We start from the raw sequence: 18,427 nt of genomic DNA on the forward strand, positions 1-18,427 counted from the left end.
ATCGTGTTTATTTCTTTCACCCAGTTACCCATGAAGCTTGAGACATTTCTTGGGTGCTATCTATCTTGCTGAAACAATGACACAGCCCCTCTAATGTCAGTATATATGATTGCTCTTAATATGCTTTACAGAATAATGTGTACAACCTCTCTTGTCCGAAATCTTCCCTTCTGGACATAGAGCACACTCATAGCAACAAAATGGTTCTCCCTCCTTCTTTTTTCTGCTGGAACCTGGGTGGCAAGGGGCATTGCACAATGCAAGGGGCACAGCCTATTCACAGAAAAAGAAGATACAACATTTTTTTTCAAAAAAAACCAAACCCCTCCTATGATCAAGAAATTGCTGGTGTCAACCAAGAGCATCATATATCACTGAGAGGATTATGCATGCTGATCAGACTACAGCTCATTTGAAGAGGGTAGGGTTACAGCACAGTTAAAAGTTGCCCTTTCCTTTTGGCAGTCTTTTTTGGGTGGGTGGGTGGGTGTGGGTGTGTATGAAACATTTAAAAAAGGAACTCACACTTTGAGTCATTTAAGAATCTTTGCCTTTACTCTGAACTGGCCTTGTTTCCCCTTATTGATCCCTAACATTGTTTGATCTCCCTTTAAACTAACCAATTGCTATTATTCTAAGTTTGCTTTCTTTGCCTTCAGTCATCTGAGTTTTGTAGAATGCTACAAAAAACTGTGTGTTCGCCACTAAAATAAAATAAAAAAGAGGTTAAAATCAAATGGTATCTTTCCATTTAACCAGGTGGAGTATTTTCAAAATGGAAGTTCGATATTGTTTCCCATAAAACTATAAATAAATAACTCTCAAAGTGGGTCCTTTTGCTACCCATATCAGTCTCTAATAAAAGTTTATCTCATGCACCATAGCAAGTAAACGTAAAATCCAATGCTACAGACTGGAGCCAACATGACATGGAGGGAAAGGCATTAAGCTTTATGTCTTAGAAGCACCATTCTGGTCCTACCTTTTGGAATCGGCTGTGCCATGTAATTATGGCCTTATTAATGGAGAACTCTCTTTCCAGCGGTGACTGGGGATCCATTCTCCCTACTTTCACTTTTAAGAAGGATTTATTTTGGAAAGTAACCCAATTGATAATATCAAATCCAGCTATCAATTCACCTTTCTCATCAAAGGAGACCTTATCCCCGGCAGTGTTGTTAAATGAGATACTCCTCAGAAAAGGGTATAGCTAGAATGAAAGAAGTTTAAATTAGTATTGTCTCTTTCCATCCCTTTTGTAAAACTTATCTGGCTTCTGAAGCTATTAGTTATTTCCCTCATCCTAGGTAAAAAAGGTAAAGGACCCCTGGACAGTTAAGACCAGTCAAAGGTGACTATGGGATGCGGCGCTCATCTTGCTTCAGGCCGAGGGAGCTGGCGTTTGTCCACAGACAACTTTCTGGGTCATGTGGCCAGCATGACTAAATTGCTTCTAGACCGATGGTACTGACAAGTGCCAGAGTTCACGGAAATGCTGTTTACCTTCCTGCCAAAGTGGTACCTACTTATCTACTCGCACTGGTATGCTTTTGAACTGCTAGGTTGGCAGGAACTGAAGTGAGATGATCGCCTCACTGCATATTCACCTTTGACTGGACTTAACAGTCCAGGGGTCCTTTACCGTTACCTTTTTTTAACATATCATCACAGTATTTCAACCATTATTGGGAATGGCAAAGATATGAAAGATTGGCCCTGGTGGATCGCATCAATGTCATTCTGATTCTTCATCCTATGGGCATCTTTGAGAACATGATGCTAGATTCGATGGACACTTCATCTGATCCTACAGGGCTGTTCTTATGTATTCATGTGACATTTTACCTGATGTGTGCCCAAGTATATCCCACTTTAGGTAGTATATAAACAAATAAGTAAACACAAAAAGGGGCAGCATGGATAAACATGGTAACTTCCCACCCAACCCCAATGATTCTACTTTTTCTGTGTAAGAAATTACCTTAAAATGTTGCAGCTTAGACGTCTTCAGATGCTTTCCACGCACCATTTCTCCATGTCTCTTTCCGGATGAATACAGGGCATGCAACGCATGTGCCACAGCATAGACAGTATTATAGATGCTGTAGCTTTGGCTGGTCATACTTATTTCAAAAAAAGGTCCAGGAAGGCTCTCTAACTTTTCCCTACCACTACAACTCCCGCTACTCTCCTCACCCATGCCAGTATCTGGAAATAAGCAGCTGAACGCTTGCTCCCAGAAGACTTTGATAAAGCCATCTCCATCAGAGTGGGAACTATGGACCTGAAGGAAATGTTGGAACCCTTGCACCTCACTGGAGTGAGCTGCAAAGGACAAGGCGCCATGGAAAATCTGAATGTCCAGTTTCTTGAATAACGGATGAACGGAAAAATCCCAGTGGGCTGTCATTATCCACACCTTGTTAATAGGCATCATATTAGTAACACCCAGATTGAGAACCACCTGCAAATCTAATATCATATGAGTGTCAGCACTTACAATAGCTACGTTGACACTTGTCTTGCTTAGCAATGTTGCCATATTCATAAAAATGTCATAAAAGTTAATAACACCTAAAATGTTGCTCTGGATCGGCATTCTCTCGCTGAAGCCTGTACAGATACCATTCTGAGAAAATCTTTGCTTCATCGTCTGCACAAACTTTTCTCCTTTGTCATCACCCATGGCCATGATCCCGACCCACTTCCATTGAAAGTATAGCAGCAGCTTGACCATTCCACTGTACTGATGTTCTTCATTGGGGACCATGCGGTATAAGGAGAAGTGATAGGTTACATCATTCACAACTGGAGTATATATACAGTAGGTAACCTAAGCAAGAAAAATAAGTTTTCCTGTAATAAATGTATATAGTCAAACCTTTGCTTACTGACAATATTAATTCAGTTTTTCTCATTAAAAAACATCAACCCAAGGATATATTTGTGGGCTTATTTCACATTTTAACCCTACAAGACTCCAGTGAATTGGAACAGACTGGGGGGCAGTGATTGTTGAAGATAACCTCATGAATTCTATGTATGACTCAAATCTGGATCTCCTGGTCTTCACTCCCAATGCACTAACCACAATGCCATACCATTCTTTGTTCTGAATTATTGGTTAATCATTCCTGAATTATTATTTAAATTATTATTTATAATTATTTGAATTATTCCTGCTTGGAAGGGGGTTGGACTCGATGGCCCTTGTGGTCTCTTCCAACTCTTCTATGATTCTATGATTCTATTTCAGGAATTATTCCTGAAATGCAGCTGTCTGACAAAACACAACTCTGATTTTTTTCAATGCACTTCTCCCATCAAAATGTGTACAAGGAAGCACATATTGGGAGAAAAAGTGCATAACAATTTGGAGAAAAACTACATGCAAAAGTGGGATATACTAGTGAAATCTGCTTGCAAAAAATATGGATTTTAGGCAAAATTGTATACAGTAATATGCCTATTAGGAAAAATTCACATTAAGATATTAATGTATTTCCGCAAGGACTTCATATGCCATTTTTTACACACTGCTCGGCTGAGAAACTGCATTGCACAATTTGGATAAGTGAAAATAAGTTTCATTTAACATATTGTTAACGGATTCATCTTCAAAAGGAAATTGGATTGAATTTACCTCATCCTTACTCTCAAGCTTGAAGTTTGCCTTGCCCTGGCTTACAGAATGATGTATCCTACAATGGATCTGGCAGAATTTATTGTAAAATGACTGAAGCACTCATGTGATGGAAAGAAATCTGACACCATGACCATATATATGGCCAAAGCTGCACTAGTCACAAGATGTATAGCCAACTCCCTTCCTCCCCCCATCTTCATTTGTCAGATGTTCCCTGCATAATTTACATCAAATATTTCAACATCTGTTGAGGAAATGGATGCTACTATTCACATTAATTTTTAGATAGGCATGTCCATAGGAAAACTGGCAATCTAGTGAGCCTTCTAGTGAGTCTCAAACCACTGGTCCATTTATTCAGTATTAACTTTAGAAGCTGGCAGTGGCTGTCCAGAATTTCAGGGAGGCAGCACTCCCAGCCCTACTTGGAGTTGCCAGGGATTGAACCTGGAAACTTCTGCGTGTAAAGCAGCTGCTCGATCACTGAACTATGGCCCTTCCTATGTGCAAATTCTCCTTCATGTAAACAATGGATAGTAAAGGTAAAGGAACCCCTGACCATTAGGTCCAGTCATGACCGACTCTGGGGTTGCGGCGCTCATCTCGCTTTATTGGCCGAGGGAGCCGGCACACAGCTTCCAGGTCATGTGGCTAGCATGACTAAGCCACTTCTGGCAAACCAGAGCAGCGCACGGAAATGCCATTTACCTTCCCGCCGGAGCGGTACCTATTTATCTACTGGCACTTTGACGTGCTTTCGAACTGCTAGGTGGGCAGGAGCAGGGACCGAACAACGGGAGCTCACCCCGTCGCAGGGATTCGAACCGCCGACCTTCTGATCGTCAAGTCCTAGGCTCTGTGGTTTAACCCACAGAGCCACCCGCGTCCCTACAAACAATGGATAGTATAGGACAATTTTCTCATGAGAATGATAAGCACAGCAGAGTCGTTGAGTCTGGTAAATGGGAAACAGATGAAGTTGATGTCTCTTACCTGTGGTATCTTGTAAAGCCCTAAGATAGTGGCTATGTGGAGGGATGTTTCTGAATCAAGTCCTCCAATGACAGCAACGGGGTTCTTCTTCATGTCACAGTTGAAGTTGAGAACGGTTCTCTTCTGATTAAATAGAAGGTTCAGAGTATTCTGGTAAGTCACCTGTGCATCAAAGTGGCTGTCATAAACATGGAACCCCAAGGTGATGTTGGGTAAGATCTTGTGGTTCTCATTGATCTCTTTCACAGCAAATACAAAGGACAGGGCATGTTGATATTTTTTCAGCATTGCACTAATGTAAAAGACAGGTAATGTGTAAGAAGTGATAGTCTACATGATGAACTACTTCCTCACACTTTGCTGCTTCTGTGGGAACGTCTGCTTCAGTGTCTCTTGCAATATATTCTATAAAGTGCCGCATATTTATTATTGCTGGGGATCATAAGGAAATTAAAAGGAAAACATGGTTATGATATTTTGAGGAATTTCACTGTTATCTGCCTTCATCTAAGACAATGCCAACAGCTGGCTTGTATTGTAGTAATATCTGGGAATCCTTTTCCTGTACTTCTGAATATATTTTCAACTTCTTTCCCACTGGAGAAATCTATAGCTGCCTGTGTTTCAGGCGGAGACTTTCCCTGACCTACCTGGAAGTATTAGGGATTGGACCTGGGACATTTGCATGGAACACATATGTTCACCTTCTGCTATGAACACCCTTACTGAGTGCTCAGATCCTGTCTGACAGCTCAGATAAAAAGAGAGAAAAGAGCATTCAAGGTCACAGAGTGGGAAACCGAAGATGAAATTTGAGGATACTATAAATCCTGGAGGTACTGCTATGTACATAGGAACATAGATTGCTGCCGTATACCAAGCTAGAGCAGTGGTCCATTGAGATCAGTATTGTCAAAACTGACTGGCACCAGCTCTCCAAGTTTTAGACTGGGATTTTCCACCAGCTCTATCTGGAAATTCCATGGATGGAACCTGGGAACTTCTTCATGCAAAGCAGGTGCCCTACGATTAAGCCACAACCCTTCCTCAAATTGTTGTATAGAAATTGTTGGAACAAGGAAACTGCAAGTGTGTTTTCCTTCAAAAACATGAACACCATTCTCTCTCAAGGACAAACGTGAGTGGCATGTTTTTTATATAAACCATGGTTTCTATCATTTATTTATATAATCTACCCTTTGTTACCAGTTATATGCACAGTGATTGTATATAACCTCCAGGTATATAATTTAGAGACAAATATATGGTTTTCTTACACAGGTTCAACATCATACTTTGGTGTGGGGTGTGTGTTGAAGTCTGCGCCCTCAGAAAAGGAGAAGAGCTGGGAAGTGATCCCACCGACGATGAGGTCCCCTGGCTGAAAATATTGATATCGCACCTGGAGGGGGTCATTCATGGTGCACACAACAGGAGCCAACTTGCAATCAGTTTGAGGCAATAGCAACAAAACCATGAGTCGCAAGGACTGAAAGTACCCTGTCATCCAGAAGGCAAAACTGCTGTCCCTTGATAAAGAATTCACTGTCCCTATCTTGATCATTATCTTCTAGTGACTATCTGTTTACCACATCCTGGTATCAATGGCTTTAGAGTCTGATGCTCAAGTGATCTGTTGGCTTCTGTCTTAATATATAAGGGAAAGTAGTCTGCACAAAGGGTGACACAGCACTGTGTGTACCTCAGCCTTTTTCTGTCCAGTTCAGGGGCTATTATAATAGGATTTTAAAAATAAAATCTCCAATGTCATTTGGACTGTGGCTGCAGTAAGTGAATAATTATGGCATTGGATAATTATGCAGAGTGAGAAATCATACTCCCCAAAGTATTGTGTTCAGTAAGGCATCAGGTGTAGCAGAACTGTGAAGTAAACATGGGCATGATCCAGCCAAAGTTAAGCACACATAGACTGCTATTCTATTTTCACTTACCCGAAAGTAAGCACAATTGAACTCAGTGGGACTTACTTCTGAATAGTTGTGTATATGATCACAGCCACTAAATTAATCCATAATGATATGAGAGCTATGCCATTTTTATTTTATTTTTAGTTTTTATTATGTGTGTAAAACAAACAATTTTGGGTTTATTTCTAAGCTTGGGGCCTAGTTTTAGAATTAGAAGCCATGGGTTTCATTAGGACATTCTTGCACCCATGTTGGTCAACACATGTCCAGGTTCATGCCAATTATACCTGATGTCAATCTTTTTGCAAAAAGGGTGCCACTAATGATGTAGCTTTCATACATATGTATATAGACCAAAAGGCTTGTACAGGAAGTAAGGTGGCAATGGACTGGAAACCAGCTCACCTTCCATTTTTTCACATTTTTGGGCATCCAGCCAAAATAGTTTCCCACCTTTGCTCTCATCCTGTGTTATTACACATGATTAGCTAGAACATATGGAAAGTGAGGACATGCATTCAGAAGTGCATCCAAATCACATGAAAAGACATACTTTTCTAATGGGTGGAATCAGATGTGAAAAAGGTTATTCCTGAACTCTTGGAACATTATCCAGCAAAATGGCATTGTCATCTGCTAATTTGGACACAACTGTGGTTCCAGTGTTAATATTTACTATTGTGAAAGGAAAGGCAGTTTACTATTGTGAATCACCCTGAGATTTTATGATGAAAGGCGGTATATACATAAATCTAATAAATAAATAATAAAACTATTTAAAATGAATAACAGTTCAGGGTTCACTTTAGTTTATTGACCTATTTCAAATTAATCTTTAACGTCCTTCAGTGGAATGGCTTCAGGGTGGTTTAGAAATGGAAGCAGATATTCATGTCTGCTTTGATCCTAGACATGTTTGACTAGAAAGAGACAAATCTCACACACATTCCCAAAGAAATATACATATACCCAGTAATTAAGCACTGTAGCACAGTGCTACAGTATGAGAAATCTTATAAAAGCTTAAATAACATACTGTAGCTTTCAATCACAGAAGACAACAGGTTGTTGTTATTTTAACATATTCTTTTTATTAGATGTGCCTTTTTGTTCAAATCAGGCCTCAGCAAAATAATGTAGCATTTGGGGAAAAAGACACAACCCAGTAATCCTGCACTGGAAGCCAAGATGGAGAAGATCTCAACAGCCACCATGTATTTGCCTTTGGTGCTCAGGTAGGTGGGGAAGAAGGATAACCAAACACTGCAAAACAATAACATGCTGAAGGTGATTGATTTAGTTTCCTGGAAAGTGTCTGGTAATCTCCTGGCTAGGAAAGCCACAGTGAAACTGACAGTAGCCAAGAAACCCATGAAGCCCAATACACAATAAAACATTACATCTGACCCTTCATTACATTGTACAATGGTCTCGCTGATAGCAGAATGCATGTCCAATTCTGGGAATGGTGGAGAGGTTGCCAGCCAGATAGTGCAAAGAGTGACTTGAATAAGGGAGCATGAAAGAATAATAGAGGCAGCCACTTTCCACCCCATCCATTTCCTCATTCTGGATCCTGGCTTGGTGGCTATGAAAGCTAGAATCACGGTGATGGTTTTGGCCAACATGCAAGAAACAGCCACTGAGAAGATGATACCAAAAGTGGTTTGTCGAAGGAGGCACGTCACTGCATTGGGTCGACCAACGAATAAAAAAGCACAAAGAAAAGAAAGCAGGAGAAAGATGAGGAGAGTGTAAGAAAGGCTCCGGTTATTGGCTTTGACAATGGGCGTCCCATGGTGTTTCATAAAGGTTCCCAGCACCAGAGCTGTAATGAAAGAAAGGGAGAGAGCAGCAATGGCCAAACCTATTCCCAAAGGTTCTTCATAAGACAAGAAGGTTATAACTTTGTGGAGGCAGAAATCCCTGTTAATATTTGGATAATGGTTCTCTGGACACTGAAAGCAGCTATCCATATCTGGAAGAAATTAATGTGAAATTCCTGAATAAATACGTACTTATGTGTACCCTCACCCACACCCATACATCCTGTATATAGCATCTGAGTAAATAAAGGCTAAGTTGTACATAGTATGGAACTGCTGGTGCTGAGCCAAAAATGCCCATGCACCTTGAAGTATAAATGATGGATATAATGGCATTTCTTACCCTTCTGGTTTGCAATCTTCCCCTCTGGACAGGGATGACAATCATAACAGCAAAATGGTTTCCCTTCCTTCTTTGTCTTGTGATAACCAGGAAGGCAATTGTCATTACACACTGAAAGAGGGTGTGTCTGCCAATAAATTAAGATGACGTTTATCAAAGGCAAAATATATGAAACTGAGGATACTGATTTTTAAAATTTATTTCAGAACATGAAAAATGAACCATTTCCTCCAATCTTTTGACTCATCTTTAATTGGTTATGTTTTTTTTTTAACTCAGCATTATAATATTAGGCTTTGCAGCAACCTTCACCAACCCCCCTGTAGCCTCCAGGCTTGCACCATCATGAGAAGGCATCAATTGGTGAAGGCTGCTGTACAATTTTGTTTTCAGATTTGTCCTTTGACACTGGTGGTTGCTAAATATGTACCTGTTTACATGGTGTTCCTGAAAAAACAGGTGCCTTATGTACCAAATTGAATTTGTAGATGGAAATTAGGGTTGATTTGCTTAATTATTATTTTAATCAATATTTCCCCCTTCCTTCCAAAGCAGCCCATGTGATAGAAAGCAGGAAGCGCTATACACAAAACAGACCTATTTTCGTGTCTGAAGACGGAAACATTTTTTGAATATTGCACAGGTATTTAATTATGTGTTTAAGTACACATGTCCTACCTGATTGAACCTGCTGGGCCATATGATGGCATCTTCAGAAATGGTGAATAGATTCTCTGAGTGTGCCTGAGGATCTATCCTCCCAACTTTTGCTCTAAGGAAGGACTGGTTTGTGAATGTCACCCAGTTGATAATATCAAATCCAGCTACTAATTCCCCATTATGGTCAAAGGAAACCTCATCTCCAGCACTGTTGTTAAATGGGGTGCTTCTCAGAAAGTGGGGGAGCTGGAAAAAAGAAAGAGAAATAAACTGGCATCTTTGGATGCAAATTGTTGCCATTTGAAATATGTTTGCATGTCCCTGTTCCGAGTAGGGAAATATAATGCAAGTTGAAATCTCAGGTTATTGGATCACACTGAATAGGATTACCTGCCATGACTTCTTATTCTGGTCCTTCCATCTGTCTCCATTCAACAGTGCCCTGCACTTTGATATGGAAGAATACATGGCATGCAAAGCATGTGCCACAGCATAGATGGCATTGTAGATGCTGTAGCTATGGGCAGTCATGCTCATTTCAAAAACAGATCCAGGAAGAGACTCCAGTTTCTCTTCCCCAGTGCAGTTATTTCCATCCCTCTCATCTTCACCAGAGCTGGGGAGCGAGCAATCAAATACCTTTTGCCAGAAGTCCCACAGGAAACCATCCTCTTTTTCCAGTGTTGGGTTCCTCATTTGCAGAAATTCCTGGAATCCTGCCACCTCCTTTGAGGAGACTGCAAGGGTTACAGATCCATGGATGAAATGAATGTCCCAGCTTCTTTGAATGGGAATTGATGTGAAATCCACATCTGCTGTCATAATCCAGACCTTCATCTTCACTGGTACATCCCCAAATTGTGAGAACCTGAGCAGGATTCTTAAGTTTAACATTGCCTGAAAGTCACCATGGAAGATCACGGTATTGACTGTGCTTTCCATGGTAATATTTATAATCTCACATGCCTCCTCCGCCATTTCATGGAGTTGATTAGAAAATCCTATATCTGGTATGGTTTTGATGAAGTCAAAGCAAATACCATTATCGGCAAACATGGAAAGCACCTTCTGTACAAATATCTTAGAACTGTCCACATCGAGGTAAAGCACCCCAATCCATGTCCACCTGAAATGCAACAATAACTGGAGGATCCCCCTGTATTGATGGGCCCCATTTGGGAACATCCAGTGGAAGAAAGCATCTTCAGCATTGTTATTTGTCTCTGAAGCAGAGGCATATATCAGCTAAAGAAAAGAAATTAAAAAAGGAGCAGGTAGGAAGTGGTGTTATTTAGGAACATAGGAAGCTGCCTTCTGTTGAATCATACCATTGGTCCATTTCACTTAGCTTTATCTACAATGAGCGGCAGCAGATGTGTAGGGCTATGGGCAAAGGTCTCTCGCTGCCCTACAGGGAGAAGCTGGGGGATTGAACCTGGGGACTTCCATATGCAGGACAGATGCTCTGTGACTGAGCCACAGCCCTTCTGTGTATGTGTATTATCAAAATCTGGTACAGTGCTATCTCGTGTTACAGACGCTTCAGATTACATATCTTCAGGTTACAGACGCTTCAGCTTACATATCTTCAGGTTACAGACACTTCAGGTTACAGACTCCGCTAACCCAGAAATAGTACCTCGGGTTAAGAACTTTGCTTCAGGATGAGAACAGAAATTGTGCGGCGGCGTGGCAGCAGCGGGAGGCCCCATTAGCTAAAGTGGTACCTCAGGTTAAGAACAGTTTCAGGTTACGAATGGACCTCCAGAACGAATAAAGTTCTTAACCCGAGGTACCACTGTACTATCTTGAAAGCATCAGGTCAGTTCCCAAAGATTTTTTTCTGTCTTCAGCATATATCCATAGAATCAAAGAACCCTAGAATTTTATAGTTGGAAGGGACAACGAGGAGCATCTAGTCCAACCCCCTGTAATGCAGGAATATGTTGTCCAACGTGGGGCTCGAACCCACAACCCTGAGATCAAGAGTTTCCTGCTCTACTGACTGAAGTATTCCTCAGGAAGGTTTCATAAGCCATCATGAAGCATTGAGGCTGGTTGCATGAATAGAGAACGAAATAGAGATACAGGAGGAAAGGCTAGAGACATGGCAGGTTGGAGTCAATAAGACTGAGTCAGGGCAGGAAAAAAGAACCAAGAGTTATCCTTGGGGATCAAAGTGGAGGAAGGAAGCCACAACTGGAGGGCAAGTCATAGTTCTGGAGAGGATATCATGGCAGACTGAGCGTCTTTTGTTGGCAGCTCACCAACTAAGATGATTACATGTTAGAATCATAGAATCATAGAATCATAGAATCATAGAATCATAGAGTTGGAAGAGACCACAAGGGCCATCGAGTCCAACCCCCTGCCAAGCAGGAAACACCATCAGAGCACTCCTGACATATGGTTGTCAAGCCTCTGCTTAAAGACCTCCAAAGAAGGAGACTCCACCACACTCCTTGGCAGCAAATTCCACTGTCGAACAGCTCTTACTGTCAGGAAGTTCTTCCTAATGTTTAGGTGGGATCTTTTTTCTTGTAGTTTGGAACCATTGCTCCGTGTCCGCTTCTCTGGAGCAGCAGAAAACAACCTTTCTCCCTCCTCTATGTGACATCCTTTTATATATTTGAACATGGCTATCATATCACCCCTTAACCTCCTCTTCTCCAGGCTAAACATGCCCAGCTCCCTTAGCCGTTCTTCATAAGGCATCGTTTCCAGGCCTTTGACCATTTTGGTTGCCCTCCTCTGGACACGTTCCAGTTTGTCAGTGTCCTTCTTGAACTGTGGTGCCCAGAACTGGACACAGTTGCTTGGTTATAGCCAAGGCGTAAATCTCAGCTATAAAAATTCACTCTAGCAATAGGAGTATTGACCTTTGATGCTCTGAAAAACTCACTGCCTCTGTTGGGAGACTGATGTGCTGCTGGAAGAGTGTGAGTAACTTAAAAGGAGACCAAGATTGTGTATGGGATCTATTTAATGGACAAATAGAGTATGCAAACCTTCCTTTCTCTAATTATCTCAATCTATCCCTGAAACGAATGTAACTCATGACTGTGAGAGGTACAGGAACACAGTGAAGCTGATCAATACTCTTTTTGCTCAAAGCACTAGTGGCCACAGACTGGTTCACTAGACAGTCATGGTGGACAGATTCATTCCACAGACTGAGAGAAGTCACTGACAAAGTAGATCCCGTAAACTGCAGTCCTGTGACTTATTAGGTGGGGCAACTGCACACAGATCCAAAGGCTATCAGTCTGGCTCCCAGCAGTTTCTGTCAGGTAGAATTTATTTCTCTCTTCCGCCATTCTCACCCCAAGCCTGTTGTTCTGACAATTCATTTGTAAATAAGTAACTAGAGTTCTATGCAGTTATGTTTTACTCAGGGCAGTTCCATAGAAATAAATAAATCTGCATTAGTGACTTTCATTAATTATGACGAATCTACTCTGTGTAAACTTGAATTGCATTCATCTTTTGCATTTTGTGGAATCACAATCTATCATATTGTTCTACTATGTTACTGTTGAAAGTTTTTAGAATCCAGCCAACTAGGCTATTTACCATGTGTTCTGAGATGATTTCCCATTTTGTATGAGAGACTATACATACGAGAAAGAAATCAAATTGCCAAATTGAGATTCCTCACTCAGAATTTGATGTCTAAGCAGCATGCATAGTGTCTTTCTTAATTTCAGTCACATCGTTTTCCACTTCCAAATTCAAAACCTTCATCTTAAAATGATCCCCATGTACATGCCTTACTTGTGGAAACTTGTAGATGCCCAGTATGGTTGCAATATGTCCAATGATGTTGGAATTGGGTCCCCCAATGACAGTTACCAGATTGTTCTCGGCATCACATTTGTAGTTAGGGATGAATTTGTCATGTGTGGAGAGAACTTTTAATGCTGCCTGACTTGTGAATTGTGGATTAAAGTAATGATTATAGATGTCAAAGCCAAGAGTGATGTTGGGTAAGATTTGGGGGTTGTCGTTGATCTCCTTCACTGCAAATACCAAGGCCAAAACGTGCTGGTAGTTCTGTGACAGTAGCCTGAAATGAAGATCACATGAAATGCAAGAGTGCTGCAATTTCAGGGGGGAAATAGTAGCTGCATTTCTATTCAACACATGCTTGCTAACCATAATTGTATTAAGAAAGATTGTAGGCCTCAGCTCAATGGAAATAACATTGGCCCAGAGCCACTAGTTTGGAAGCATGTTGACCCATATTTTCAATACAATTACTACTCACTAACTCACAGGGGTACTTGCACAGATATGGTTCTTACTTATTAGATAGAAAGCAGATGCAGCTGATTTTGGGTTGAGTGACAAACAGGGATGTGTTCACAACTGACATGGCACTTTCTCTGGGAAGTGGGTCAGTTTCATTAATGAACACACAGTGTTTGGCGGTAGATATTCTCGTTCTGCTCACACAAGATTATGTGTCAATATCAGGTAGATATATACTTCTATATGTGTGGGGTGCTAGGTGTACTGACTGTTTCTTTGATAAATGGTGCTACATCTACCTCAACTACATTATTATTATTATTATTATTATTATTATTATTACTATTATTATTATTGCAATGGCATGTAGCACAAGCAGAGTTTGGAAACCTTTTTGAACAAAGAAGGATGCATTGGTAGGAACCTGCAAATTTGCAAATGTCATATAATATTTGTTCTGCGTTTCTGAGTAGGAGTTTATCTTCCATGTGATAGCAATTGTGCTTTAGAATGTGCTGCCTTTTAATATTAGACAGACATCTTCATTGCACTGTTTTATATGCTTACGAAACATATTCTTTCTGCTTATTCAGAAATAGCAAGGTCACCACAGCTCTTGCATATGGCCCTAACAATGTTATTTAGTTATGCTGATTTTTATTATGTACAGTATTACAGAACTTTTCATTAAGTAGTTTAAAGCTCCAACACATAAATGAATTTGTTTAAGTAAACCTCCACTCTACTGCAGTAAATGCCAAACCACACTAGTCCAAAATATTACTTGGAAAAAGGCATGGGAAGCCTAACAGACTCGGTTCCTTACATGAAATCATCAATCAGCTCCTGATAGGGATGTCTTTCAAATGTGATTGGATCATAAAGGATGTAGATCTGAGAAATTATGCCAGCAATAGTGAGCTCCCCTGATTGAAAATACTTGTGAAGAATAGGAATAGGCTCACTCATTGCGCATTTAACAGCAGATATCCTGCTTACTGTTTGAGGGAGCAACAGTAATCCCAACACCACAAATGTCAGCATCTTGTACAATGGCAATCCTTCACCTGTTCCCACATTGTCCTTTGAGTGCCCCTGAGCATAGTCCTCACTAACAACCACAAAATCAGTGTTTTATGCTATAGTTTGAAGTTGGGGTGAAGTATCAGTTATCAGAATAATGGAGTCCTGACTTCACTAAGTCCAGGTTCTGAATACACCAGGGTGTGTTAATGACATTCTTCTATCTTGCTTCATATTTTTTTACAGCTGGCAACTGTAACTCATTTGGGACATGAGGACGAAGTCAAATCAATAATGGTTAATTTGGAATAATTACAGGGGAGATAACTGCATGCTCAGAGTTAGATACTGTATGGAACAAAGCAGAACAAAATATGTTTGCTATGTGTCCATAGAAAGTTTCACTGATTCACTGCAGTGGAATAGCAAGAGACACAAAGGCTTGCAATGACCCATAAACAATGCCAGAAAACAAAGATGCAAGGTAAAATACCAGAAAAGATGTGGCAGATTGGAATGTTGAAATGGCATAATGTTTTACCCAAGGTGTAGACTGACAGGGCTGTGGACAGGATTCAGCCACAGCCTGAAACAGAAACCAAATTAAGCCAGTTTGGTGGGATTCTTGCTTTGCCTGAGGTAGTTGCAGACAGCTCCAAATCAACACAATCATCATCATCATCACCCTAAAGATAATAACCATTGTCATTATAATCATCATGAAAATATACAAATTGACCATTTTCTTCTCTCCAATGAACCCCTAAAATGTGCTGAGGAGATCGGCTACAGAATTCCTAATACTTATTACCACCCCTGCAGAAAGAGAAACTCAAACAAGAATAATGGAAAGTAAGCTCAAGCACAGGCCAAATCAAAAGATGGTCAAATTATTCTCCTTATTAGATGTGCCTTTTTGTTCAAATCAGGTCTCAGCAAAATGATGTAGCATTTAGGGAAAAAGATACAACCTAATAATCCTGCACTGGAAGCCAAGATGGAGAAGATCTCAACAGCCACCATGTATTTGCCTTTGGTGCTCAGGTGGGTAGGGAAGAAGGATAACCAAACACTGCAAAACAATAACATGCTGAAGGTGATTGATTTAGTTTCCTGGAAAGTGTCTGGTAACTTCCTGGCTAGGAAAGCCACAGTGAAACTGACAATAGCCAAGAAACCCATGAAGCCCAATACACAATAAAACATTACATCTGACCCTTCATTACATTGCACAATGGTTTCACTAATAGCTGAATGCATGTCCAATTCTGGGAATGGTGGAGAGGTTGCCAGCCAACCAGTGCAAAGAGTGACTTGAATAAGGAAGCACGAAAGAACAATAGAGGCAGCCACTTTCCACCCCATCCATTTCCTCATTTTGGATCCTGGCTTGGTGGCCATGAAAGCTAGAATCACGGTGATGGTTTTGGCCAGCATGCAAGAAACAGCCACTGAGAAGATGATACCAAAAGCGGTTTGTCGAAGGAGGCACGTCACTGCATTGGGTCGACCAACAAATAAAAAAGCACAAAGGAAAGAAAGCAGGAGGGAGACGAGGAGAGTGTAGGAAAGGCTCCGGTTATTGGCTTTGACAATGGGCGTCCCATGGTGTTTCATAAAGGTTCCCAGCACCAGAGCTGTAATGAAAGAAAGGGAGAGAGCAGCAATGGCCAAACCTATTCCCAAAGGTTCTTCATAAGACAAGAAGGTTATCGTTTTTGGGAGGCAGAAATCCCTGTTAATATTTGGATAATGGCCTTCTGGACACAGGAAGCAGCTATCCATATCTGGAAGAAATACATATGAAATTCCAGATAGATAGATAGATAGATAGATAGATAGATAGATAGAGATAGATAGAGATAGATAGATAGATAGATAGATAGATAGATGATAGATAGATAGAGAGAGAGAGAGAGAGAGAGAGAGATGATAGATAGATAGATAGATAGATAGATAGATAGATAGATAGAGATAGATAGATAGATAGATAGATAGATAGATAGAGATAGATGATAGATAGATAGATAGATAGATATAGATGATAGATAGATAGATAGATGATAGATAGATGATAGATAGATAGATAGATAGATAGATATAGATAGATAGAGATAGATAGATAGATAGATATAGATAGATAGAGATAGATAGATAGATAGATAGATAGATAGATAGATAGATAGATAGATAGATAGATATAGATGATAGATAGATAGATAGATAGATAGATAGATAGATAGATAGATAGATAGATAATAGATGGCTGGATGGCTGGATGACTGGATGGATAGATAGATAGATGATAGATAGATAGATAGATAGATAGATAGATAGATAGATGATAGATAATCTCAGTAATCAGTGCTCAACTGTACATAGTTTGAACCAAAAGCTGAAATATAATGCTCCATTATTTTCATGCAGTTAAGCTTTCATGTGATCATAACAGATTCAGAGCACTAATAACTCCATTCCTGTGTTCAGCAGTAGCTTTCACATAGTCAGAGTTGTCATGCCCTATTTTGTCTGGATGTGCTACGATAACTTTTCTTCATACACTTGTTCCACCCCACAATTACTTCTAGCCATGCCCCCCACTGGCCCGTGAGCCATCAGATTTCTCAAAAGGCAAATGGTTCTTGCTCTCAGCAATGGCACCTACTCATACTACCCATAATGGCACGCATCCTTTTTAACAATATGTGGCATTTATTCAGTCATCACCAGAAGCATGAATAACTTGAAATGTTATGGTAACTTGTCTAAGCAAGTTTTTCACTCTATAACACGCACCCGACCATAACACGCATGCAGTTTTTAGAGGAGGAAAATCCGTAGGCATGCCACCCGTAGGCATTCCCTCCATAACACGCACAGACATTTCCCCTTACTTTTTAGGAGGAAAAAAGTGAGTGTTATGGTGCAAAAAATACGGATATAAGTCCGGATATAATGTTTACACAGCATTTCTTACCCTTCTGGTTTGCAACCTTCCCCTCTGGACAGGGATGACAATCATAACAGCAAAATGGTTTCCCTTCCTTCTTTGTCTTGTGATAACCAGGAAGGCAATTGTCATTACACACTGAAAGAGGGTGTGCCTGTCAACAAATGAAAGAATATAATGTTTATCATACACCAAAAATGTGAAAATATGAGAATAAATGTAGTTCCCCCCTCTTTTATTTCAGCACCTCAACATTGGGCCTTATCAATGTTTCTACCCATTTGTAATTAGTTTCCTTTATTATAATTGCATTTGCCAACCTGTTGCCCACTAGACGTTTTGGACTGCAACTCACTCAGAGCACCAGTGCAATCTGGTTGCCTGGGACTGACAGGAGTTGTAGACCAAGCCATCTGGATCACAGCAGATGATGAAGGCTATTTTAACTTTTGTTTTCTGATTGGCCTTTTGGTTTGGTGGTTGCTAAGCTTAACAATTGCACATGGTATTATTGTGAAGATAGATGCCTCAAATGTGAAATCAAATCTTGAACTGGAATTTGAGGTTCATTTGTCCATTCATTCTAAACATCATACATTACTTCCCAAAGGATCCCAAATTTGATCGAAGCAGGCAAGGCCAACAAATTTCACTTTCTAAAGACTGAACCACTCATGATGTTGGGAAGGGAATTAAATATATGTTTAAATGCAAATGGGTCCTACCTGATTGAACCTGCTGGGCCATATGATGGCATCTTCAGAAATGGTGAATAGATTCTCTGAGTGTGCCTGAGGATCTATCCTC

The sequence above is a fragment of the Podarcis erhardii genome, assembly GCF_964252035.2.
Source record: "Podarcis erhardii genome assembly, chromosome: 13".
Taxonomy (NCBI): Eukaryota; Metazoa; Chordata; class Lepidosauria; order Squamata; family Lacertidae; genus Podarcis; species Podarcis erhardii.